At 43.5% G+C, this 26,774-nt stretch overlaps 2 long non-coding RNA genes across 2 annotated transcripts in view; both read right to left on the bottom strand.

The window, feature by feature from the left end:
• LOC142496481 (uncharacterized) overlaps positions 1-15,993 on the bottom strand; it is a 30,567-nt gene extending 14,574 nt beyond the window's left edge. Inside the window, exon 1 of the long non-coding RNA XR_012802005.1 lies at positions 15,892-15,993. This is a non-coding gene — a long non-coding RNA (uncharacterized LOC142496481). The remainder of the gene's footprint in view (positions 1-15,891) is intronic.
• A 6,501-nt stretch (positions 15,994-22,494) lies between these two features.
• Positions 22,495-25,006, bottom strand: LOC142497226 (uncharacterized). The gene is made up of 3 exons (XR_012802203.1): positions 24,321-25,006; positions 23,493-23,617; positions 22,495-22,582 (listed from the first exon to the last, which is right to left on the bottom strand). It is a non-coding gene; the product is annotated as an uncharacterized LOC142497226 (long non-coding RNA).
• Between the last annotated feature and the right edge of the window lie 1,768 nt (positions 25,007-26,774).

Genomic DNA, 26,774 nt, shown 5'->3' with positions numbered 1-26,774 from the left:
TGTGTAACGGGTATTCCCCCCCCACCCAATCGCATATAGTGTATGTGTGCGGGGAACCTAATGTTACCTGGTGTGGTGCGTTATACCTGTCAGGCTCACAGGAGGCCTGAGCCTCCGCTAGTGAGAGCCTGGGGTGAATCTCTGGAACGTTCTCGTCGGTCAGCGCCTCCACCTATGTAGGATTCTAGAGGAATGTAGAATGGGCTTAGCATAGGAACCCACCCAGAAACCACATACACCAGGGTTATGGCTAAAAGGTTTACTGAACGAGCAAATAACACAATAACATCACATCACATCATATTGTATAGCAACACAACACAGATTATCATACTTTCACAATGCAACATCATCATTATGCACAACGATATATATGCCACCCTCTGCCACTAGCTGGCAGCTATAACCTTGCCCCTAACTGGACTATAACCTCCTTACACAGTATCCCCAAAGTCCTTGTACCCAAAGTCCCAAGAGTCCCACAACCCCACCCACGTGTGGAACAGCGCTGCCCACTAAGATGAAGTGTATAGGTGGTGCACTTGGTGACTTGGATAATACCTGCCCGGTGCTCCTGCTACCGGGTGCGCTGATGACCTTTGCTTGGAATCCCTTGCTTCAGGAGATGATCTAAGATGCCTGCACCTCAACGGTGGGTGGCTCCCGCATGGAGTGATCCACCTTTATAATGCTAACGCAGAGGATGTATTACCTTCACCGCACTTGCCAGGATAGTCACGGTTCCTGGCTGGACCCTCACTTGTCTAGGTTCTACAGGACCCTGTCCCTAGTCTAAGGGGAGTCCCTGTAGTAACCACAAGCTGAGGTGAGTAGGGCCTAGCTGAGGACTAAGGGGAGACTACTGGCCTAGTGCAGGAGACTACTTTCCTCCCTGCACGAACACACCCTCCCCTCTCTGTGTCCCAGCTCCTAACCGACAATCCCTGTCTGCACACAACATTGTTGCAACTTTGCAGCATGAGAAGCTGCCAGCTCTATTGGCTGTCTGGCTGCCTGTGACCAGGGTGAAAGTGAAGTCCCCAGAGGCTGCTGGGAATTGTAGTTCTTGGCACAGCTCTTTCCTATGGGGACCACGTGCGCAATCTTTACTGCGTGTGTCTGAAGCTGTAATGGCCGCCGCTACTCTTAACTGAGCATGCGCAACTTCCAATAGCTCCTGCACACATGTAATGGCCACCTCTATGCTTGCCAACCTCTATGCATTGCACTGCACAGGCGTGAACTCCCGCGCCAACCTCAACATGGCCGCCGTGACTTCTCTGCTTACGCGCAAGCCTCCGCACATGCGCGAACACATTAAACATGGCGGCGTCCTGCCGCAGCTGCCCCCGGGAACGCGCTCACCCCCGCAGCAGCACACACGCAAGGGGGAAAGAAACCTGCAGACAGGGGGACCAGAGGGACCCTGGCAACATACGATATATGTGTATATATATATATATATATATATATATATTGACAAATCACCAAAAAATCTACTCGCCACACAAAAAAATCTACTCGCCACCTAGTACCAAACGTGTGCTGCTTGGGCCAATATTTACTCACCCAGGGGTTAAATCCACTCGCCCGGGGCGAGCAAATGTATAGGTTTGTCGAACACTATATATATATATATATATATATGTGTGTGTATAAAAATATAGTTACCAATGTTATTGTAGCCGCTTATAACGCAGAATATGAGAATTTTTCCATGGGAATTAATGGCAGTGATAACGTAGAATATTCTATAATAAAAGTACTGGTCTCCCGTGACAGTTAACACCTTTACCTCCCGGGATCAATTTCTCTAGGCAGGACAGGGTAGTGGAATAAAATGAGGGTTATTCTGGAAAAACCAGCAGGCACACAAAGTAACACAAAAACAGGGAAAATACACATTCACTGGGGTCTGGGGGGAGACACCAGCCTCAACTAGGTGCAGGGCATCTGCTTCTGGAAGGCTTACCCTGTCCGCTCCACGTCCAGGAACCCCACGGTACGATCTACGGGATAGATACCTGGCTTTCCCCGCTGGCCGGATGTTCGTTCAATTGTAGAACTTGGCCACGTCTGTAGAACTTGTCCTCAGTTTGGCTAGGCTTCTCCACCACCTCAATGCCGAGTGCTTTGCTATTGCGAGCAAAGCACCTTTGAAAAGGCCGCTGCTGCTTCACCGGACCAAGCCTAGGAATAGTCTGGTACTCTTTTCAGGCAGTCCCCTTACATAAACCTTGTGTCCTATGTCTAACATAGAACAGGGACTGGCGGCTAATCAGAGTGCGGATCGTAATGCAACAACCACTCACAAGAGGGAGGCTCGGCTTGTTGCACCCATCAGAAGAGGGGATGTACCAAGAGGCTCAGGTAGCTGGCGACAGGGAAATTTGAAGTGGCCAATGGGAATCATGCCTACGAGCAATGGCTTCCCCCTGCCAGCCCCATACCTCCCACCGGGTAGGCTCCACAGTGTCTGAGAGAAAAAAAGAATCTCCCCCGCGGGGAGCCTTGTCTCTGGACCTGGTTCTCCGCCCTTCCCCGCTCATCCAGATGACCCAACACCACACTACTCCCATCCTCCCCTTTGATTCCCCATCTCTATGCAGGCATCCCGGCTAATCGACTTGCTGCCTCCATAGAGATGAATACACATTTTCAGCATATCACATTTCTACAACTTGGGTTCGGGAACTTGGGTGGTAAAACTTGTCCTTGCAGTCAAGTTTTAAAACCAAGTTCTGAGACCTTACTTGCTGGGCAATATGTCATAGGGGTTCATAACTTTATTAAAATGCATCCGCGTACCCGCAAATCAGGCACGATTCACGGGTAAAACTAGGGGACAACCGGTAACTTTGTCTAGAAACATTTTACACACATTATAACCCTTTTTGACCCCCCCCCCCCGTATCCATGGGTTAAGATTAGGGAGTTTTAGGGTAAGAGCTAAGGTTAGGGACTTTCCTTGGTGGTGAGGCAGCCGCTGGCTGAGCGTCCCTGCAGAGAGATGACATGTAGCTAAACACCGGTGGTCACTTTATCGCAGGAAATGACCACAACCAAATGTCGTAGACCATTTTCCAGGATCTGAAGGTGCATTATGATAGAAAACTACTTAGTACATATGGGCCTCAGTGCCAGAGTTGCTGTGGCTTTATTTTTCCATATGAGAACACAGCACGTCTTCTTTGTTAGTAGTCTAAGCCCGTCAATGCCCAGAGTCAGACCCTTTTTCTGTCACTGTCATGTCTCTACCTTCTGTACCCTTTACTCCCACTTAGAACATTTTAAAAATAATATTACTGAAACTGAAAGACATAATAAAATGTGCCACGAACTTTTAAATTCGGAATCATCATATAGCACCTTTTCTTTTTTTTTGACATGCAGTTTCTTCAGCACGGCGCCTTCCCAGAAGAAGTCAAGACTTAACATAAACTTCTGGATTGAAGCGAGAAAGAGGTGGCCCAACCAAATTCATAAAAAGTATGTTTTGTAGGTGTTCCATATTAAGGGACCTATTCTATAAGCCTTTATAACACACTTATCTAGGCCTTTCCGCCAAAATGCCTACTGCTATTCTGTAAGCCTTGATAAGTGGGCAATAAAGGCATGAATCGCCACATTATTCAGCCGTCAAAAATAAATCACCGGGTGACCGGCGATAAGCCCCTTATCGGCAGATTCTGAAACTCGTGCAATTCTAGTAGCCTCGATTTAGTTTCTCCCCAAATCCTCACGCCAGGAATTTTGGCATGAAGCTGGGGAGAACCTACTGAGAAGGCGGCAAGAGAGGACTTAGAAAAAAAAATGCTTTTTTTCACATCGGATTGATACCCGGGGTCTCTTGAGCTGATACACATTAATATTCCCGGCATGAATCCCATGCAATAAAAATGCATTTACAGGCAACTTCATTACCTCAGCGGCTGACCGCTAAGGCAATGAAGAGGTTAACTACCAGTGCCATGTTTATTGTGGATATTGGGGGTGGGTGAAGGTGGTATTTGGCCCTTGGTGCGTGTTTAGGCCTTGCAGGTGTAGTTAACCCCTTCATTACCTTAGCGGTTAATACCGCTAAATTAATGAAGGGGTTAACCCCTCCCGTTACCACCCGGTAGGCATCCTTGTCAGAATACTCTAGGTATGTCCTCTGTTGCCAGCAAGAATACATGAAAAAATACAATCTAATGGCCCCTAACCCCTTAATAACCCATATAGTAGTTAAGGTTTTAACCCCCGTCCCCCACTACTCACCCGGGCACCCGGTAGGTCTAACCACCCACCCCGAGCCCACTATACCCACCACTACCCATTGATTAGCATAGTGGTACATAATACCCATATAATATGGACATGATAAGCCACTATAGCAGTCAATGGTCACCCTAATAAAAAAGCATGAAGGCCAAAAAAACACAGTAATAAAAGATATACACAAGCATCTAAACACCCCAATTCAAGAAATAAAGCACTAGCCAACTAATCAATAAAATAAATAAAAGCACTAGCCAACTAATCAATTAAAGAAATAAAAGCACTACCCAACAAAACAATTAATTAATTTAAACCAGTAGCCAACAAAATCACTTTAAGGTACTGTACATCCTTTAAATTAATTTAACCTATCACATGGTACATTAAACAATGGGATTGTCTTCAATTCCATTGGCTGTAATACCATGTGATTTAGCCATGTGGTTTTAAGGATGTTACGTACCTCCCTTATAGATGACGTCACATCCTTAAACAAAATTAAAAAGAGGCGGGCACATGAAACAGCGTCCAATCGGATTGGAGCACTACCATCTGACCCTATTAAAGGCCTGTTCCGTCTCATTTTAGCTCAAGAAGTCGTTGTGGCAACTTCCGTTGCTGGATTTACAATGGGGTTCTTTGGATTACAATAAAAGATTAAAGAAAAGAAGAAAAAAATTACAGATGAAGATAGAAGATGGTAAAAGAAAGAACATTTTTTTCCCCCCTGATGCTGTTCTTCAAGGAGGATGGAGATGGATTGCCGGTGATGATGTCGCGGGTCGAGAGCTTCCTGAAATGCTGGGATTCGTAGGGTGAAGACTTCTAAAGGTAAGATAAATATTATAAATATAAATAGGGAGAAGTAGTGGCTCCGTGAGTAAAGACACTGACTGGCACTGAGTGTGAAGCAGGAGAACCTGGTCCAATTCCTGGTGTCGGCTCATTGTGACCTTGGGCAAGTCACTCTATCTCCCTGTGCCTCAGGCACCAAAAATATACATTGTAAGCTCTACGGGGCAGGGACCTGTGTCTGAAAAATGTCTCATGAACATGCTATTATTATTATTATTATTATTATTATTATTATTATTATTAAATGTATGTCATTGTCTTTAATCAGGTTTTTTCATTGTATTTTTTTTTTCTGTTTTTGATTGCCCATTGACTGCTAATGTATTAATCTGTGCCCCTTTAGGGTACAGATAAATACAGTGCAAGCCAATGCATTTTTTGGCAAATGCTTGTTTTCAATTGATTGTTATTTTTTCTATTTCTGTTTACTGTTTTGATTAAATTATTTGGAAATTGGATGGCTTGTTTTTAGCACTGGTTAGCGTTTTAAATTAATTCATTGTTTTGCTAGCTAATGGTTTAAATTAATTAATTGATTTGTTGGCTAGTGGTTTTATTTCATTCATTGATTGGTTCGATAGGTATTTATTTATTTCTATTCTTATGTTTCGGAATAACATAATTGGAATTCTTTTTCTGTTTTAATGATAGATTAATGTAATTGATGTGTAGTTGATGATTTTTAGTTCTTTAATTGTTGGGGTGTTTAGGTGCTTGTGTATTTCTTTTATTCTTGTGTATTATTGGCCTTAATTATTTGTATTAGGTTGACCATTGAGTGCTATTGTGGCTTATCATGGCCATATTATGTGGGTATGAATTGATATACAAAACCCCAGGAAGCTCTTTTAGGGAACCCCTGAGCCCCCACAAAATATATATATATATATATATGTATGTAAGTGTCAAAAAGGAGTGCTATTGAGCGTGGCATATGTATACAACAGACGACAGAGAAGCCCAATGCTACATCCAACATGACAGAAATACACGGTCAAATACTTCTATATAATAAGAAAGATACCCGGGCGCTATCTCTATCCATAGTGGGTCTATAAATGGTTATGAAGAACAAAAAAAAAAGGGGGTATAATACAGCCTTTCAGTAATTCGTGATTGTCTGGTGATGTCCTCGTATGACTCAAAACCCCAACAGGATCTATCCAGGACCCTTAATGATAGTAGAACACAGGGAGAGATGGGGGAGCACAGTGTGAGGGAAGGTAGTTTAAAAGTGTATTTTATTCCGCTGAAAGTCAAATGTGGTGTAGAACACCTCTATTTGGCCTTCAGTCTATGAAGTAAATTTCTAGGGTGTTGAACGTATATAAAATAAATGTATAAGTGAAAGGATAACTCACACGGCCTTGTGTGAGTTCTATCACATCAAGGTTTCTTTAACTGCTTGGTCTTCCTTTGGGATGCAGATCCTTCTTCTTGTCTTCGCTCCTCGCTGTCTTTCAGATGTTCTCCGTTGGATGCGTGGCTCGTTCGAATGTTCTCCGTTGGATGCGTGGCTCGTTCACAATCGTTTTTCTCGTAGAAATGAAAAATGCAGTTAGATATGCACACGTAAAAGCTAGCTGCAATGCAGGGGGAGACTGTGAGATAATCTGTTACTCCACGTTAAATATACTAATGATATCTCACTCACACGGCCTAATGTGAGTGTTTTCCTGTAGCAGTGTCTTGTTGTCCCTTTAGTCAGGGATTGCAGATGGGAACAGGAGATGTAACTTAAGGGTCACCTGATAGTGAAGGGAGGGATTCGGAAAAATATATAAAGTCAAATACTCACACGGGCCAGTGTGAGTACACACTTGTAAATGTTTCTTTTGGGCTTCTGAATCCTGTGGTGGAGACCTTCTGTGTGCTGATGTGGGGGGTAAATATAGAGACTATGGGATAATGATGGTCTATAAGAATTGTACTTTAATGGAGAAAAACACAGTAAAAACAAAAACAATAAAATAACATGGAATGTAAAAACTAAAAGCAAAGAAGCAACTAATTGCTTCTAAAAGAACAGCAAGGGGAGTCAAATAAGTGGTAAGTGGTGAGAAGTCCCTGGTCTCCGCGTCCGGATTTGGGGGATACCACGTCACCTCTGTCTCCTCTGTAATGGCTGCAAACTGTCCTAGATGCAGAGCAATGCGTTTCACCCTATACAGGGCTTCCTCAGGCTCAAAGTGTGCTCAATCGCTGAGTGCTGGCCGTTATATGTGTCCTCCGACCAATCACTCAGTCCTTCTGGTGATTGAAAGTTCATCTTCGCGCGACAGAGCGCCGCCATCGTGATGGATGCGCACGCATCCTGTGGGGAATTCCTTCTGCCTCACTCGTGATGTGTTTAAGTGACGTCCTCGGCTCATATTACCTCAGGTAATTCGCGCATGCGCATTGCGCTGATATCCTAGCTGCAGACTCGTCACTCTGTTCCCCTGGTATTGGAAAATGTGACGGAGCGTCGCCATCTTAGTAGTTGCGCGTGCAACATGTGGTAATGAAGCTGTTTTAATATAAATTTTAATATTAGAGTAGATGAGCAGGGGATCTCCGGAGCAGAACCATGTTGATTTGAGGTCCGGTGACCCCCTGCTTCCCAAGATACAGGCCCCGTTATGGGGTGCCGGTATCTCATATGCATTTAAATTTCCAATATCACGTGACTGTGGGAATAAAATGCATAGGAGATACCGACACCCCATAACGGGGCCTGTATCTCGGGAAGCAGGGGGTCCCCGAACCTCAAATTAACGCGGTTCTGCTGCGGAGACGCCCTGCTCATCTACACTAGTATTCAAATTTATATTAAAATCATGTGATCGCTGGTGAGATATGCGCAGGGAGAGGCGACTCTCTCTTTGCAGCTCTCTATGCAGCTGGAAAAAATCGCCCGGTTAGCCCTTTTGAGAGAGGCGATCATCACGCCGCCGGCTACTCGCCCGGTTTGGGAATTTTGATTTCACGGGTAATCAAGGCTTTCTGAATACCGTGATAGCAACGCTCAAAAAACTGGCGGCGTACCCGGCGATTTCTTTTCTGAAGGCTTATAGAATAGGCCCCTAAGACTTGCACATTGTGGCGGCATTGACAAATTCATTCCACTGAAGCTCCTCTCACACTCTGCAGTGCAAACTGGTATTGAATGAAGTGCTTCAATTATTTTTTTTTAAGATCCTTGCGTATCTTAATTCCTTTACTGTCCTTTAATTCACTGAAACCTGTCTGTGTATGTCGTCCATACAATCCAACATTCTCTGCCAATTCTTTTATTTCATTGTCCCCGTCTGTACAATTCGAATTCTGTGACCCATTTTCAATGCAAAGGTATCGGGATTGCCTGATTAGTGTTTCACATTATTCTTTGCATGCTCATGCCGGTTGTAAATAGCCTGGATTTCATATTGTTAATCAAACTTTTTAAAAATCGATTCCTGTAGACGGTGGGAACTTTACCAACAGGAAGTAAAACATTATTTTCCCAACTGCTTCTTTTGCTTTGATGCAGAACGTGCCTGGTTTTTCGGTCTGACATTCTATAACCATTAACGTTCTATTTGTTTCTGAGTGAGCCTTATGCAAAGTACATTTTCGACTTTGTAATTCCCAAGATAGTTCAGAAAGCTCAAATAAAACATCGTACAACAGACCTACAGCTGCAGCGGCTGTTATTCAAACAAATCACGGCGCCGATTTCGTGTGCTCTTCTGTACTCCACGCAGCATGAACGCGGCAATCGCCCCAGGCACCCGCGCTTATCGCGATTGCTTTGTTGAATTTCATGGATTCTGTTTCTTTGTGTGCAATGAAATGAATGAATTGCAATGTGTACAGTACTGTGCTACTATGTCAATTTCAGGTGTTTAAAAACCAGAACACTAAAAGGCCATTTTCTGCACTCGCCGCAATCGCGTCTTAAGGCGGAAAGGTTGAAAGACATCCCGCGTCATGACATCGGTATTCCGATGTACACAACGCGTGAAGTGTTTGAATAACGGCCGCTGCAGCTATACATTTTCAATGAATGCAGAAGATTCTAAAAAACCTTCTCTAAACCTTAATATTTGGTTCTTTCCGTGCATACTTTAGAAGTATCAAAACTCGCCAGGGGGCAAAATGCGACCGGATTTGTCGAGCAATGTATGTATGTATGTATGTATGTACTGTATGTATGTATGTGTGTGAGGCCTTTATATATACATGGTTAAGGAAACACATCTTTTATTAAAAGGAATGATAGCCTTCATTACAATTTTTTTTTTGTTTCATTACAATTATTTTGTCCCACTCTGCAATTGGTCTGTTTGTGGTGTACCTTTTTAAGTCCTTTTAATGAACAGTAAATTACCTCTTTAATTATACTGTATGTATTGTATATCATTTTATATGTACCCATGTGTACATTACATACTATCAAATGTATCTACTTTATATCATTACAGATGGATAATGTATACATATTTGAAATATTAGATAGTTTGTGTGTATATATAGTATATAATTATATGGTATATAAACACTGCTTATCTATTCATTCTTCCTTACTAAACACTTTGTTGTGCTTTTTCGATTCAGATTTATTTGAAAAGCAATTAATCATATCTTAAACTACAAAACAAGCATTGAAAGGATTAGACCTCATGTTGCATGCCTGAGTCCTTTCAATTTCTTGCAAACTCAATATACATTGGTAAGTAGGACTGGAGGCTTTAAAAGCCAGATCCTTTTATTGCCTCCCTGCCTAGTGAACCAGGAGATGCGATTGCAGCTAATGGTAATTTGAACACGTTTGCTCATAACCAAATTGAAATATGAAAATGCCTGACAAACATACACAACTGATGTATTCAGGATCAGTCAGCTGTAAACCTCAAACAGATAGAAGAAGCGATTTTGCCAGAACGTTTATTGCTTCCCGAGAGCTCTGCATTTCAGACGGTGATTGCACTGTGCTGGCGAGACTCGATACCACTATATTTTTATTTACCAGCCTACCTTTTCGTTTCTGAAACTTGGACAAGAACAGCTTTTGTCCTGTAACATAAACTTTTGTAAGTAGGGGCACTCCGAGCTATGCCTCGTTATATAAAGCTGTCGTCCCTGTTTTTTGTTTTTGTACATACATGTAAGCCCTCATATCCACAGACTGTGTGTGTTATGGTGGGGCCTGAGTCTATCCTCCCTTAGTACAAACGATTTCTTCAAAGTAAAGGTCTCCTCTATGACCGAGATGCAAAGAAGAGCTCTACTCACAAGTTCATAATGAAGTTCTCCATTTAATGTGACAGCCAAGAGCAGTGGAAAGACAATGTTTCAGGTTCCATATGGACCTTTCATCAGGTCCCCCTTAGTACACCATAATCGGATTAACAAGACAAATAAAAACAGATGAGATTTGTGTATATATTAACCAGTGTTTTATGACCCATGAGCAACCATTACCCAAGGGTCCTCACCCTTAAATTCCAACTGTCAACTCAACACTATATGAGGAAACCGGTACTTCCGGTAAAACGCGTTGAGTGGCACCTGATCTATTGGTGTAGGAAGCAGAACGCCACATTACCTACACACCTGCTCAAGACCCTGCCGGGAGATTACATCCGGGAGTGCGGGACGGGAGCGAGCAACATGAGCGTAGCAGAGGAAGGCAGAGAGAAAGCCGATATGCCCTGACGGGCCGTGCTCCTTTGATTACTTTTAATGCGATTGTACATCTGACACCATAAAGGTGACCAGACCCTATGGATTAAACATACCCCAGAGACGGACTACACAAAGACACCGTATTGCCATTATTTTGGCTCATGTTTATAAAGAATGAGGAATATGTGAGTACACACTTCACAGGACTTCAAGATTCACAGATAACAATATTGTGTTTGAACGTATTGCACTATATTGTGTATGTTTTTCTATTTTGCATTCACCTGCGCTCCCCAACTATCCGGACAACTATTCATTTGGGATTGAGAAAAACAATCCATCAAGGGTTTGAGCTGCAAAGTATTTTTTAATTAGTATCACTGAATTTCAATATCACAGTTTTCGCTTTCTAATTTGTAAGTTAAGTCACTATCCTAATTTGGATTTATATTCACCTTAGCAATATCACTGGATATTATTAGATCTAAGCGCCTTCTGGATAACACTTTTATTGCTTCACAAGTATCAGGATCTGCCTTTTCTGTTGACCGGTTCTCCTCACAATCGACTTATCTCCTTTCCTGTCTTTCACTTCTCCCTCCTTGGCTAGCAGTCTCCTACAAGCCTCTTCTTTCACCTCTGTGAGTGTCAGGCTGTCTCTTTTAAGCAACTCGGTGTCACCTGGGCTTTCTCTCTGTGTGCCTCTCAGTGTCACAACCTATCTCTGTGTCTGTCTCAGAATGGAAGTTGGACTCTCTCTGTGTTGCCAGGTAGATTATAGACAGTGTCTCTTATTCCTTATCACACCATGTGATAGGTGTAGCAGATTAGTTCTGTATTGTCCACGTGTGTGTGTATGTATGTATATATGTGTATATATAGCGTGTGTGTGTGTGTGTGTGTGTGTGTGTGTAACAGGGGCTACATGCAATGTATATATTTAACTGAACTGGGTAGGGGGGGGGGGGGAGGTTAACCACGTTCCTCTGACCTCTGGGAATCCCCTGGTTCCTGAGATATGAGTGTTTTTGTGTCACAACATATATGGCCACGAGGTCATCAACAGAACATCTCATCTACCGATGGCGTTGCCACTTTCTATTGACAGCCGGGGTGATTCGGACCACGTGATCATACAGCTAAACCCCGTTATAGCGCGGTCCTCGGGGTCCACCCAAGACCACCGTGTTAGTAACGGGGTCGCGAAAAAACAAAATGGGCGCCGCCCAAATTTTTTTTTTAAATAGCCGCCGTGATCTGGGACTCCGCGCTGCCGAAGGGGGAGAGCTGAGATAACTCTCCCAGAGCCCAGCGTCGCAATGGCAGGCCCCCGGACCCCCCCCCCCCCCCACTCCCAGCAGCACTTACCCTTACCCAGCATCTGCAGCAGTTGATCTGTGCAGAGAAGCTGCGAGGGGGAGGAGAGCTCACGGGATGTCAGCTGTTTCTGAGTTCCCGGCCAGGGATCAGCTCCCTTCAATTCTCCCCCACAGCAGCAGAGATACAGGCAGGGAGAAGGGGGAGGCTCCCTGAGCCCAGTGTCGCACCAAACCACAGCACCCCACAGCAGCACTTACCCAGCATCTGCAACATTTGATCTGTGCAGAGAAGCTGCGAGGGGGAGGAGAGCTTTGCTGGGATGTCAGTTATTTCGGAGTTCCTCGGCCAGGGATCAGCTCCCTTCAATCCTCCCCCACAGCAACAGAGATACATTCAGGGAGAGGGGGGGGGGCTCTCCCTGAGCCCAGCGTCGCAGCGGCAGGCCCAAAACAGTGTGCTGTGCAGTGTGCAGTGAGAGTGTGTGTGCAGTGAGAGTGTGTGTGCAGTGAGAGTGTGTGTGCAGTGAGAGTGTGTGTGCAGTGAGAGTGTGTGTGCAGTGAGAGTGTGTGTGCAGTGTGTGCAGTGTGTGCAGTGTGTGCAGTGTGTGCAGTGTGTGCAGTGTGTGCAGTGTGTGCAGTGTGTGCAGTGTGTGCAGTGTGTGCAGTGTGTGCAGTGTGTGCAGTGTGTGCAGTGTGCAAAAAAAAATTTTTATTTTTTTTTTAAACGGGAGCCACGTGAAACCCGTGTTATAACGGGTCGCGCTATAACGGGGTTTAGCTGTATTGTGTTCACTGGGCAAGGATTCTTGCCTGTTAAACAAAACTAGTTGTTTGTCAGAGGTTGGGGCACCACAGGTAGTCTCAGAGGAACCCCCTCATTTAGCCCCCCCCCCCCAAGAAAAACAAATCATGCATACTTTAAGATTCTTCTTTAAGATTATTTTACGTTTTCCTGGATATCAGACACGGTACCACAATACAGGTACCTCAAGGTTGCCAACAATTCTGGTCCCAGGATGTCTCCCAGCCTAATGGGCTTCTCCTCTTTTTTGTACAGGTGTAGGAAAGGGATTAGGCAAAGCCGGTGACAGGGGAAAGACATTCACAGTGAGAAGAGACATAGAGGACATTGCATAGGTACAGTCACAGCGAGAAAAGGCTTAAGGGACAGTGACAGAAGGACTGTGACATTGAAAAGGTACAGTCTCAGTCTGATGGAACATATGGGTCAGAGGCAGGATGACTGTAATATTTTAACGTTATAGTCACAGCGAGGAGCATATGGGGCAGAGAATATGCAGCGTAGTGGTAAGGTGATTGCAGCTTAGCTCTTCATGAAATTCTAACAGATATTTAGCTCCTGGAATATACAGTACTTTATGTCTGATCTTATATAAAGTTAGTCCCACTCCTGGTACAGATGCAGATCTATATGGAGTAGCTTTGGGAAAGTGTATAGAGTAACCGCTCTGATTGGCATGTCTGGGGGTGCAATGGGATGTACAGCAAGTTTCAAGGCAATCTTGTATCAAAAGCAGTGCACAGTGCTGAAAGTGTAGTTTAGTGGCATGAACACTGACTTTGAAGTGGGTGAATAAGATTCAAATCCTGATATCAGCTTCTTTTGTAACATTGGGCAAATTACTTTATCTCACTGTGCCTCTGGCACAACAACGTGAGCCAATTACCTACCCCTATGATGTATTTGTGCACCCAAAGTTCACCTTTATTATAAGGAAACTCTGATACTGGCTTTAGCCAGCTTTTAATTGCAGAAAAGCATATGCTTCATTCATTTAACCCCTTCTGGGCATTTTCACATATCTCACAAAGTTTAGTCCACAGGACATTAATAAATTACATATATTCCGTGTAGGTACCTGTGACAGGGTGAATGAACGTCACCAGCCATACTGTATACCTGGCAAACCTATGTTTAGGCTTACAGTGCAGCAGTGACAAGGTTAAGTTTCAGTTGAGAAGGGCTGCTTAATTAGTTTGACCCCAGCTGCATAATCAAGGTGTTTTAAAATCCCCAGGCTGTACACACATACAAGCTAGCTGGTCAGGAGACAGGACTGAAATACTGAAGAGATTACTGCTATAAGGTCTGTTTTTCAAAGTACGTGTGATGAACTGTCTATGTCCTGCATGCTGAAGAGAAGCTGCCTTGTTTTCTATGCTGAAGAGAAGCTATTTTGTTTTTGTGTGCTGTATAATTTTAAGGCTCAATAAAGAAGCCTTATCAAGAGAACCCGCGTGTGTGGTTGCATGTACCCTGCAACAGTACCTGTTAAACAGAGTCAACCTTGATGAGGTTGGCCGGCTTGAATCATGTTTTGATCAAAAGATGCAGCCAAAGGACTCCTTTATTACACAGACATGGGTTCTAAATGTAAACATGTCACTAGTGTAATTTCAGACCTGTCTTTGCTTTGGTACATAGGATCCGACAGCCCATTCCTTTCTTTACTGTAACATATCAATACATTGTTAGCATTTTCCATTCATATGGCTGTTTATGTTTCTGCATGAATTCCCACATCCTTTCTGATTAATACAGTCCATTGATCCTATGTCTAATCTGTCGAAGCTCTAATTAGCAAAGTGGGTTACACAATTATTTAATGTAGTGGTGCACATTTACATTTTCAAGACGAGAGAGAGAGAGAGACTCGGAAGGAACAGGTCCCAAATCAGAGTGGGCCCAGGACTGTGGGGTCTGCTTGTCTTTCATGATCTCGTGCATCTGCTCCTTTAACCCATCATTAGGTCACTTTGGCCCTAAGTGGGACTGTTAAACATGTTACTGTCATTACATTACTTTGGTCCTAAGTGGCACTTTAACCCAGGGGTGCGCAAAGTTTTTAACCTGCGACACCCCCCCACCCTTCCATGCCTGCTTACCTCGCCGCCCCCCTCCTCCTCGGCTCCAGTGTCAAATGACGGGGGTCATGTGACGTCACGTTGCCATGGCAACATGACCATGTGACCATGCAGTGTCGTTTGATGTTGGTTACCATGGCGACGCGTCACCGAAGATCAGGTAGAGGACGCTGCAGAGGCCTTGCGGGGTCCCATTGGCATTTAATTTAAATGCCTTGGGGAGAGCTCTGTAGCTGCCGCCTCACACCCCCCCTTGGAAATTCTCCCACCCCCCCACTTTAACCCAGTAAACATGTTACTGTCATTAGGTCACTTTGGTCCTACGTTTGACCAACCCTTTGAGTACTGGCACATTGTGATCATGTAATCACTTCTCGGGATCCTAATATTACTGTTCTCTTCCATTTGTCGTCTGGTGAGATTGCATTTAGTGCTCCACATCATCTCCCCTAGACAATGGGCAAAATAAGCATGGGGCATTCAAGGGGTTAATCCAGGGTTGCGCAAAGTGGAGGGCGTGCCCCCCAGGAGGGGTGGGAGAATTTCCAGGTGGGGCGCGGCGGCTACAGAGGTCCCGCACTCTCCCCCAAGGCATTTAAATTAAATGCCGGGGAACCGCGCAAGGCCTCTGCAGCTTCTCCTATAGAGGCGTCGACATGGTAACCCAACAGCAGATTACGCCACAGGGTCACTTGACGTGACGTCGTGTTGGCATGGCAACATGACGTATCATGACCCCGTGACGTCATTTGACACCGGGGCCGAGCAGAAGGGAGGGTGCGAGTCTGGAGGTGAGCAGACAGGTTGCGCAGGATCCAAACTTTGCACACCCCTGGGTTAATCTACTAAACATGTTACTGTCATTAGCTCACTTTGGTCCTATGTGAGACTGACCCGTTGACCTATTAAACATGAGTCTTACCTGGGACTGACCTTTTCACTCCCGTCCTTTGGATTACCTCTCCGAACATGCAAAATAATTTAATCAAAGGAAACTTGTGCAGAGAGTTGTACCCGATGTTGTGTTGTATCCAGCCTGAAATGCCATAAATATACTCAATAATAAATAATAATCTTGCATGCATTTATGATGTAATTTATTACTGTGGAGATATGAGGGAGGCTGCAGCGTGTAGAGATTTATTACAAACCCTGGGGCTACTGCTTCCTCTGTATTCTGTGTAGGCCACGGAGCAGCTGGTGAAAGGGAAGCAGGGTACGGTTAACCCAGGGGTGGCCAACTCTAGTCCTCGACAGCTACCAACAGGTCATGTTTTCAGGATATCCCTGCATCAGCACAGGTGGCTCAACTGTGCTAGAGCAAGGAGATCCTGAAAACCTGACCTGTTGGTGGCCCTTGAGGATTGAAGTTGGCCACCCCTGGGTTAACCCCTACTGTGCCAAAGGGCAGGAGAAGCAGTATGCCTCAGGCCCCTCTGGCCATGAAGGAGTTAAATCGTAAAAAGGCACACTGTTTTTCACATCCCCTCCTTTCTGGACGAAGCTCCTTTGAAGCTTCTCTCAGTCTCTCCGCACAGGGCCATGTTTCTCCAGCTCCTCTCTGTAATTTCCTATCATTATCCATCATTTCTCTCCTTGAAGTATTTTTTTTCTTTTGACTGTTTTTTTTTTTTCTTTTTATTATTCTTCCTTCTCTTAAGTTAAATTATGTTTTCAAACACTGCACGTTTTCGACTAAATGGGACAGGATCTGACAGCCGAGCTCTCGCCCTCTCAGATGAAAGACATGGTGTTGGCAGAGTGGATGCATTAAGGCCCATATGTATTAAGCAGTCTTCTGCTGCAGGGCACCTTTATGGAGCTGGAAGACACCTTATTGCTCATTGACTTGAATAGGCTGTAAGGTGCCTCCTGTGCCGGAAGGTGTCTTATTGCAGAGAACTGTTTAGTAAATGTGGCCCTAAAAATTTGCTGGCAAATCCCCTCTGCGGTGATATAAAGCAGCGTACTGAGTAAAACTCCATGGTTCTTCTCACTAAGGGTCAACAGAGAGATGCAGGCACACAGACTTAAACAAACACATTTTAATGTGCAAAGAAACCAACATTTCGGCAGAATTATACTGCAGTTGGTTTCTTGGCACAATAACATTTGTTTGTTTAAGTCCATGTGCCTGCATCTCTCTGTTGACCCATTGCTGTTTCTGGGATTCTTGGACTCCCTCTGTGGTACAGAGCACTGGCAGCTAAGTATCTCTCTTTACTACTTTACTGAGTACCTGCATCTCCCGTTGAACCTGTATAAGCTCTTCTCACTAAGGGGCAGATTCATAAAGCACCAATACGGGTTAGCGCAGGTGAACCAGCGTAAACTTTTATGGAAGTCAACAGGAGTTAATGCCAGATCGGGCACTGTCCCATACCAGCACTTGATGAATTTGTGCCTAAGAGCGAGATTTATAAAGGTACTCTAAATCAAATCTCCTATCATGTAATGTTACCTAAAACAGGAACGGACGTTACGTTCTCTGAGTTAACATTGTATCCTCAATCCCAATTCTAAGCCTGATTATAATCATTTGCATAGACTTAGTGCCACGTTACTGTAGCATAAGTCACGTTACCATCCAATAACGTGACATTATCTCAGTCTTGGCATTAGCCCTACATACAATATTTATAAAGGTTACGCTTAACTGCAGCGTCACATCCGTCCAGACACTGCAGAAGTCCTATTCCATTGTCCGGATAGGAGTAACGCCAAGTTTAGGTATTACAAATAATGTAATGTGAAGCCTCTGAACAGACATTCGTCGATATATATGCTTTTATGATAACGTCTCGTTTGCATATCATGCCATTATCACAAACGTCCATTATAATTACTGCCCTGCTCTTTAGGGGAGAAAACATGGCTTGGGCTTTATGGCTCTGAGCCTTTATCCTATGTGGTTGTTTATCTGCATTGTAACATACTGAGATAACTCACTGTATGTGATTGTCAAGTACGGCACACCTGTGAGCACGTGACCTGTGTACGGTTCAAGGGTTAATATACAGTTCTCTAACTGGCCCACTTTTCACCTTCTGCAAAGGTTCCTCAAATTAACTATATTTCCCCTCAATCCGTCCCCATATACCATCTGTCATGTACAGCACACTAGTGAGCACGTGACTTAGATATGCAACCAAGGTTAATACACACGACTACTCTAGCCAACTCCCCATTCTCCTCCGCAAGGTACTATCAATGAGTAAATATTTACCCCTTACTCGATTGCAATCATATCTATCCGCTTTCACGACAGAAGAAATATGCAGATAATATATGTAATTATATATATCTGTCAGGGTCTAAGGTCCTGTTTTATTAATGAAAAACTATGCACTTAACACAAAAAAATCTGCTGCAGCAAAATGTGTCTGAAAATGTAAGTTATTCTCTACAAAGCATGCAACAGTTCATTCAGAGCGCAAAGCATCACTTATAAAAGATTGTTTTAATATATATATAAAAATACAGTGCATTAGATTTTAGAAAAAAATATTTCAAGAACACACAGTTACAATAAATGCAGAAGAGTTTCTTAAAATAAAAGGATAAAACATATGTAAAAATTCCTATACTTGACCATACTGTATGTCATAGGCTATACCCAGAGAAGTCCCTGCCATAGGAAAGATGGGAACTCGTGTGTCTGATCCCAAAACGTGTTACATTCTGATTTTCTATTCAAACATGCCAACCTTTTTGCCCAGATCTTCTGCACTGAGACACACATAAAACCCACCCCTGTCGTAAATCAGCTCGTGCTGACATTTTTATGATTTGAAATAAAACTCCTCTAGAAAGACATTTAAAGTCTGAATAAATATATAACATACCCAACTTAATTTACCTAATACTTAGACAGGCACGAGTCATATCAGTAGATTCAGGTGAGTTTGCTGAATGTAACAATACGTATTTTGACCAGCGTGCTGCTAAATTTCAGTGACAAATGGATGTCTGTCCCTGGTCAACTTCTAAACCTCAAGTGTTTGGCCTCATTGTATTCGTCTCCTTGCATCAATTACAACTATCTAAACATTATTCTTTAGAATAGAGGTTATCATCGGATGTCCTCATTTTAATTAATTCACCCTTTGGTGGAATACTGTCTTAGCCACACACCCTGAACCCTGCAGAACCCTCCAGAGAATGCCTTTGAAAGTAGAATGTTAATTTTAATATCAGGAGAGCCATAATCTTATCCCATCTCTGGCAAAACAAATGCCCTTATCCCTCAATTCTATCAGTCCCATACAACACATATTCAACTTTTAATGGGTCATCAGTGATACTCTCAGTTAAGCCCTCTTTGTAGATCAGCACAGACACAGGAAGGGTCATGACCTGTCATAAACATTATTTCTTGTATGTTTTTAAGTCTAACTGTTACCACATTAACCCCTAAAGCACCATATTGATTAACATGCTTAAAACTCCCCACCATTTTTATTACAGTGATTCAGAAGTATTAAGTGGTACTTCCATGCTAATCCCTTGCCTCTTTATTTAATATACCATAGCATTGCTGAACGTGTAAAATAGTTTACCACAATACTTGCATGCCTGCTGTGTACAGTTCACATTATGGCCATAAAGTCTTTGTCGATTATCCCATTTTACATATACTCAAGCGCTTAGTTGCTGCTCAGGCTTGCAAAGCATCACCTTGCACACTATAAGGGATCTGTCTGAACATCCAGGAAGTGACATCATCTGGTCCGAAGCTACCACTGCCATCCTGCTTCCTGGAAAATCCTGCCCTTACTCCTCTGACAGGAAATCAGCCTCTCTATGGCTCTCATTGCCAGCAGCTGCCTCTGGCCTTAAATAGCAGGCAGTTGCTACTAGTCTGCTCGTGCAAAGTACAGGTTACCTTGTCCTGTCTGAGCTCTCCCTTGCCTTTGTTTTGTCTGCATCCTGTCTTGACCTTGGAACCAAATCTGACTGCCCCTTACCTGCCACCTGCCTTGACCTCGGAACCGGACCTGACTACCCTTTGCCTGCCACCTGCCTAGACCTCGGAACCGGACCTGATTACCCCTGCATCCCAGGCCTCTGATCCCAGGCCAAGGTCGGTGTATTACTCCCTACCTCTGCTCTGCGGGTCCGTATCCTGTTTTGCAGTCAGCAACGTTACACTTACTTGGTTATTCCACACTGGAATGCGCTTCACTTTATCATTGTCTGCCACTGCTAACCCACTCCTACCCAACCCCAAGGACATATCTCCCTCCCTACAACAAACGGGCAATTATCTCTAAGAAAAGCTGGTGTCGGAGTGCATAGAGATACTTAGTATCATAATGCCATGCCCCATGTTTATTATGTCCTGTAAGAACATGTCTAAACAGTATGAGATACATAGTATGTTTTATCTAATATTATCCATTTTATTTGCAGTGTTAACATGGAATTTCAACATTACAGTCTTTAATCACTCTGTAAATACAAGGCGACTGAATCTGGTATACGTGCATTTTCTGGAAAGTCAAGGAACAAAGGGAGGGTGTGTGAAACATTTGGGTGCCTAGAGACGCAGCTACTATGTTATGGGGCGTGGCACTCCAGGGGCCCCATGACTTAGTGAAAATGTGTGAGAATGGGGAGCTCTATGTGAATAAGCAAATGTAAACAATTATTAAAATAGTGTAATAAAGGAACACATGTTTTAAACCATAAAATGGTGTGGTGTTCTCTTTAAAACAATTTCTTCATTAACAGCTAACCGGATTCTTCCTCCAGGATTTCATAGATGGAAAAAGAGAAAATCCAATAGTGTAGATTGTACAGGTATATTTCTATGACATGTAGATCTTCAATGGTCACACTTTCATTTTCAGAAAATTCAAAGGACAATGTACAAAAGTCTTTGGGGTGATCCTCAGCAGGTCCTTGTGTAGTCCTGTGTGCTTTTGTGTCTCTCTCCCTCTCCTTGTGGCTCAGGGGAACGCTGACACACTCACCCAGCGTTCACTTCCTGGTTGTGACATCATGAGGTCTCTCGAGATGTGGGGTTGTAGAGACAGGAACAGTTGTGCGGACCTCCGTTCACCTCCCTCTCCTCTGTGCTGTGGTACTGGCTTAAAACTCTACACGTTTCGCCTTGCGGCTTCGTTAGGAGGTCGCACAGCTGCCACCCCTGAAGAATAGTAGTAGCTACGCCATAATACTACTGCTCGTTTTTGTATCGGAGATTGCATTCAGGATCACAGAGCGCAATCTATCAGGAAGTGGAACGAAAGATGTGGAATCCTCGTCTTCTGTTTCTTCATCAGTGACGGAGCGATCACGGGATCGCGAGCATTGGAGGGGCCGTGGCAAACAAAAGGTTAAGGGTCAAATCAAGACATGCGAATGTATCTAAAATTGGTTTGCATATTTTGTACAGAAAGAGTTAGAGAGATAGAGAGTATTTTTTGTAGAATACCCATTGAGGTATACCTCCCAAAATACTCCTCTGTGCAACAAATGAAGAGATACCTGTAACTACAACTGAGAGAACTGCGAGAAAAAAGCTCATTTAAACAATTTGGATATATATTGCATATCCAAATGAGCTTATTTTGCAGGTCTCTAAATGTTGTATAGATGAGTGGCTTGGGAGGTATTATAAGTCAACTCTAATTAATACGACTCCCATAAGCCCTAAAGTGAACTGCTTGTGAACGCTATCTCAGCTTTTATTATTTTTTTCGGGACTGAAAAGGGAAAATTTGGTTTCATTTGCATCCTATGGTAAAAGCTTAGCACATCTCTAAAACAGGCCCTTATACCATCAAGTTAATGCTAAGAGTTGATTTCATTTGATGTCCTTTTGTATCAACGTCTGACATAGTTTAACATTATCTTTGCTCTTCGTGTGTTAGTGAACGATTTATGGAATGGCACTTAGATGGTTCAAGGGATTGGTTATAAAAGCAGTTAGGTGAGAAGTTATAGGGAGCGATTATAGGAGCAGTTATAGGGAGCGATTATAGGAGCAGTTAGGGAGGAAACATAGGGAGCGGTTACAGGGAGCGGTTATTGGAGCAGTTAAGGAAAGCAATATAGGGAGCGGGTATAGGAGTAAAGGGAGGTGTTATACGGAGCGTTTATAGGAACAGTTAGGGGAGGATTTATAGGGAGCAGTTATAGGAGCAGTTAAGGGAAGAGGTATAGGGAGTGGTTATAGCAGCAGTTAGGGGAATAGTTCTAGGGAGCAGTTAGGGGAGAAGTTATATGGAGTGGTTATAGGAGCAGTTATAGTAGGACCTATAAGAAGCGAATGTAGGAGCAGATACTGTAAGTAAAGAGTTAGAGAAGTTCAAAAACAAAAGATAGGCTTAAAACATAGCATAAAATTCTTTATATTCTGAATAAAACAGGACAACATAAAAAATCGCACTCACAAGCATAAAATATTCACCTGCTATTTGGAGTTTTTAACTCCCACTGAGAGAAGCTGGTCGTCCTTTTTTTGTCTTCCTGTGGATCTCTGTTCACTCTGAGTACCCAGTCCATCAGTTTATGATTTTGCCCCCCCAGTTCCCGCCCCCACCCCCCAGGAGCCTTCTGCGATGTATCACACTGGAGATAGTCCATGGAGCAATGTCCCCGGTGATCTATAGGTTCCAAAAAACAGAATTAGTTCAATGAAGGGGAACCAAGGAACAGAGCTGATGCATGCTCTATCTCTCAGCCTGCAAAGTTTGGTTTATCCTACGCATTTCACCACTGCCTATGACTTTGTCAAGGGATACAGAGAAGGCGTTATAGAAGTGAGCCTCTGGAAGACTAGTTATGTCATGGAACAAGAATCACATCTTTGTTTCACCCCCCTTTCCTTTGCAGCTTCTGCTTGTCAGGTTCTCATTTCCAGCTGCATGTAATTTGCTCTGTACGCACACACAGTGCCTGTGTGTTAGACACAGTGTTGCAATCCCTGTCTCTGCATTATGCCAGTGAGTTGCTACAGCAACCTCAGCCTTTCTATCAGAATGGGCTAGTCTGCTTTCTCCCCCTCTGCCTTGTTCACAGATGGTCTGTGCCCAGGCTATCCTGTTACCCAGAATTCCCTCCTTTTACATTCTACACTTGCTGAGTGAGTACCTTCTGTAATTTTGCTCTACTGGCAAGGCCTCATCCTTTTCACCTGCCCTTACTACAAAGCACCCACAGAGATACATTTCTTTAACACAAACATCTCATCCACAAGTGCCTGTCTATATTGCTGCTTTCTTAAATAAAGTGAAGAAAATATACAGGACTTGTTGGGGTTTGGAAAGAGGGCTGAGTTGAACCTATCTGGGCTATTCATACCACACATGACTCTGGCCTCAGAATAAGTTAACAGTGTTGCATTGTTTTAAACAATAAAAATAAATAAGCAGCCGCTGGTGTTTTCGGTTACAAAAGCTAAATGTTCCTACAGCATAAATCACATTACAGGAACAAAGTTTCATGTCTAAGCCCCACTGCCTAAAACTTTTTATCACAGACACTGAGCTGCATATAGCTGATTACATCAATTACTTTTCTGAACATGATTGTGATCCCGCCGCTGCTTCAGTGGATCAGCAAATAGAAAGTAGTCTCCGAGCAAATGGCATTTTTATAACCTTGGCAAAATGATACTGCTGCTGATGAGAATCAGCCACCTAGAGAGTGAGATATAGGAAATATGATACATAACTAACAAGAAGAAGAATCTGCTAAATTGAAAGCCATAATGTTTGCTGTTAGAACTAAATATTAAGTGGGTATTCACTGCCTATGACACTCCTGAGGATGCCTACTTAGCTTGATACGGATATCGTATTAAGAAAATCTGATTACATTTTTGTCATTGAAACTAGAAAATGAATGTGCTTTATTGGGGGGAAAAATGCATTGCCAAGAGGATGCATACAGAATGGATTTTTTGTGCGACGTCAGTGTGAATGTTTATTACGGGGGGTGGGGGGAATGTGAGACTACCCTTGAATATGGTTTTCTGCTGAATCCATTCTTATAAAATGTACAGATTCCAGGAGGGTTGCAGCTTCCTAATTATGTTGTAGGAATTAGAGTGTGTTAAGATGTCCCTTGCATTACAGGGAGAGCTGGGATATTCCAGCATTGGCAGCCTGTATGCTATAGTATCGGAAACCAGGATTCTGTTGTTTGATTCTGCTCGGAGTACAGTAAGAGGAATGTACAATGAAGACTGGGCATTGAGTACAAGGAAAGTGTGATAGGGGAGCTTTGATAAAGGAAGGAGACAGTGAGGTTGACCATAGAGAGATAGTGACAGGAAAGATACACAATGCTGTAACACTTTATCTGCCAGACATTATACCTTTTGCATCTCCTAGTGCTCACCTGGTTTTGACATGTCCAAATCAAATATCTCGAAAGTCAAGGCTTATTTTTGGATTGACGTTGCGTGTAAAAACACCTCACTGCCTCTTTTCAACATGCTATGAAATTATGTTCCCTAAAATAATGGAGCAGAAATCTTCCCAAGCAAGGGGAAAGGGGTATATCACAGCATGTTACACAAAAAGGCCAAGCATCTCCCTCTTCTAAAGAGTTGGCAACATGATAAAGTACTGTACTTTTCAATATTTGTGTTGCTTTTTTCTCAGGCTGCAAACACATTTCAGTCGCACTGTGAAGATGAAAGAAAGCCGAGCTCCATGGTACTTTAAGTAATCAAGCTGCAGGCGAAAAGGTGGCGTTCAGTACAGCTGACAAACACAGGAAATAAATAACAAGGGTACTAAAAAAAAAAGTTACATTAGGCAAATAAACATCTCAAGAAGAATTACATCTGACATTCAAGGGAAAGCAAACAAACCCTAAGTCAGGGAGCACAAACCTGCGGGAGACTTAAATAACTGGAAGTCGTTAGGAAGTGGTTGAGAGGAGCTATTTAAGGGAGGCTTTTTCTTTCCAACATAAGGTAAAGAACAGCGATTTTGCCTTTTAAACAAGGAAGCACTTAAAGCTCATTTCCAGTAATGAGCGGATTTTAAACTAACAATTATTTTGACTCAAAACGCCTCTTTATTGGGATGCTGGAAGGGTCCGGCTCACAGGGATAAAGTGGCTTTTATGGCTCTGGTAGATTGTTCAAAGCTGCCTATTTTTGTGATTGTCTCGGGGAGCCATTAAAATGATCAATACAGTAAAAAAAAAATGTGGTTACGCGCAGAGTTCAGGCTTACTGCGAGATGTCAGCTATTCAACTTAATTTCCTTGATGTCCCTCCACTGCCCAGGATCAAGGGCCCTTTATTCAGTATGCTGTGATGCGGTCTTCCTCTTGCCAGGGAGATTTTATCCCCAGTGACATGAATGGAGATAGAATGTTCCTCAATAAGGAGAAGAACGCTTCACAACATATTGAGGGGGGGCCACATCTTCTTAGGCCGCGCCTACCTATAGTGACGGCGGTGCGTGACGTCACCGTCGCCGCAAGCAAAAGTTGTATTTCGCTTTGCGGCGGCGTCGCGGACGACCAGGCTCCTGATTGGTTAGGGGCTGTCACATGAGGTGGCAGCCCCTGAAAAATCAAATAATTACGACTACCAAAAATCGCGTCGCTTTGTCGCCGTCGCGCTTACTATAAGCGCACACGGCAGCAACAATGCATTTGTTTTCGGGCGACGTCGCGTCTCCGGCACTATAAGCGCGGCCTTAAGTAGTTTATTTCAGGTTTGAATCAAAACGAGCTAATAGGGGCCTGCATATTAAACAGATGAACAAAGACCTATGGTATATACAGTTAGCCGTTCAATTAATCTATTGTCTTTTTCAATGTGCTTCAAAGCTGTTTTTCCCTTGTTGGGAAGATTAAAGCTCCATTCAATATTTATGGCATCAAAGATACTTTGCAAAGAGCAACAGAAAAACAAACCTCATTGCAGCAGCATTTGTAGTTTGATTTAATACCTCACATTTTCATTAATAACGCATACACAGATTATTTATTAACACGAATTCACATACAGTGGCGAGAAAAAGTTTGTGAACCTCATAGAATTTTCACATTTCACATATTTCAAGCATAAAATATTATTAGATCTTATTCGAAGTCCTAATAATAGATAAAGATAACCTGATCACACGAATGACATAAAAACATGATACGTTTTCAACATTTATTTATCTATAAATGATTCAACATTCAATATCCATGTGTGAAAAAGTATGTGAACCTTTAGATTCAGCCCCTGGTGGTACCCCCAGCAGCAATGACTGTAACTAAGCGTTTCCTGTAACTGCGGGTCACTCTCTCACATCGCTTTTGAGGAATTTTGGCCCATTCCACCTTACAGAACTGCTTCAACTCCGTGACATTTGAGGGCTTCCTTGCATGGACATCTCGCTTCAGGTCCTGCCACAACATTTTGATTGGGGTTTAGGGTCAGACTTTGAGTAGGCCACACTAAAACGCGGACTTTCTTCTTCTGCTTCCATTCTGTTGTAGATCTGCTTGTGTTTGTGACAATGCTCATCTCCGATCAGGAAGCGGAACTGCAGGGCTGAGGTAGGGATGCCAACTAGGGACAGAGTCCTGTTAGAGTATCCGTGGTCGGTAAGCAGGCAAAGGGTCGGGGCAGACGGCAGTGGTGCAGAATACAGTTGACAGGCTAAAGGTCAGGGCAGCCAGAAGGCAGCGAGGTCGGGGTCACGGTCCGGGGTCAGCAATAGGAATTCCAAATGAACAGGGAAGCCACAAGGATAGGCAAGCACAGCAACAAGCTAGCCTCTGGAATGGGGAAGCCACAGGGACGGGCAAGCCACAGCAACAGGCTAGCCTCAGGGATAG

Source organism: Ascaphus truei, chromosome 6 (assembly GCF_040206685.1).
Source record: "Ascaphus truei isolate aAscTru1 chromosome 6, aAscTru1.hap1, whole genome shotgun sequence".
Lineage (NCBI taxonomy): Eukaryota > Metazoa > Chordata > Amphibia > Anura > Ascaphidae > Ascaphus > Ascaphus truei.
This window is presented reverse-complemented; position numbering and strand designations above follow the sequence as displayed.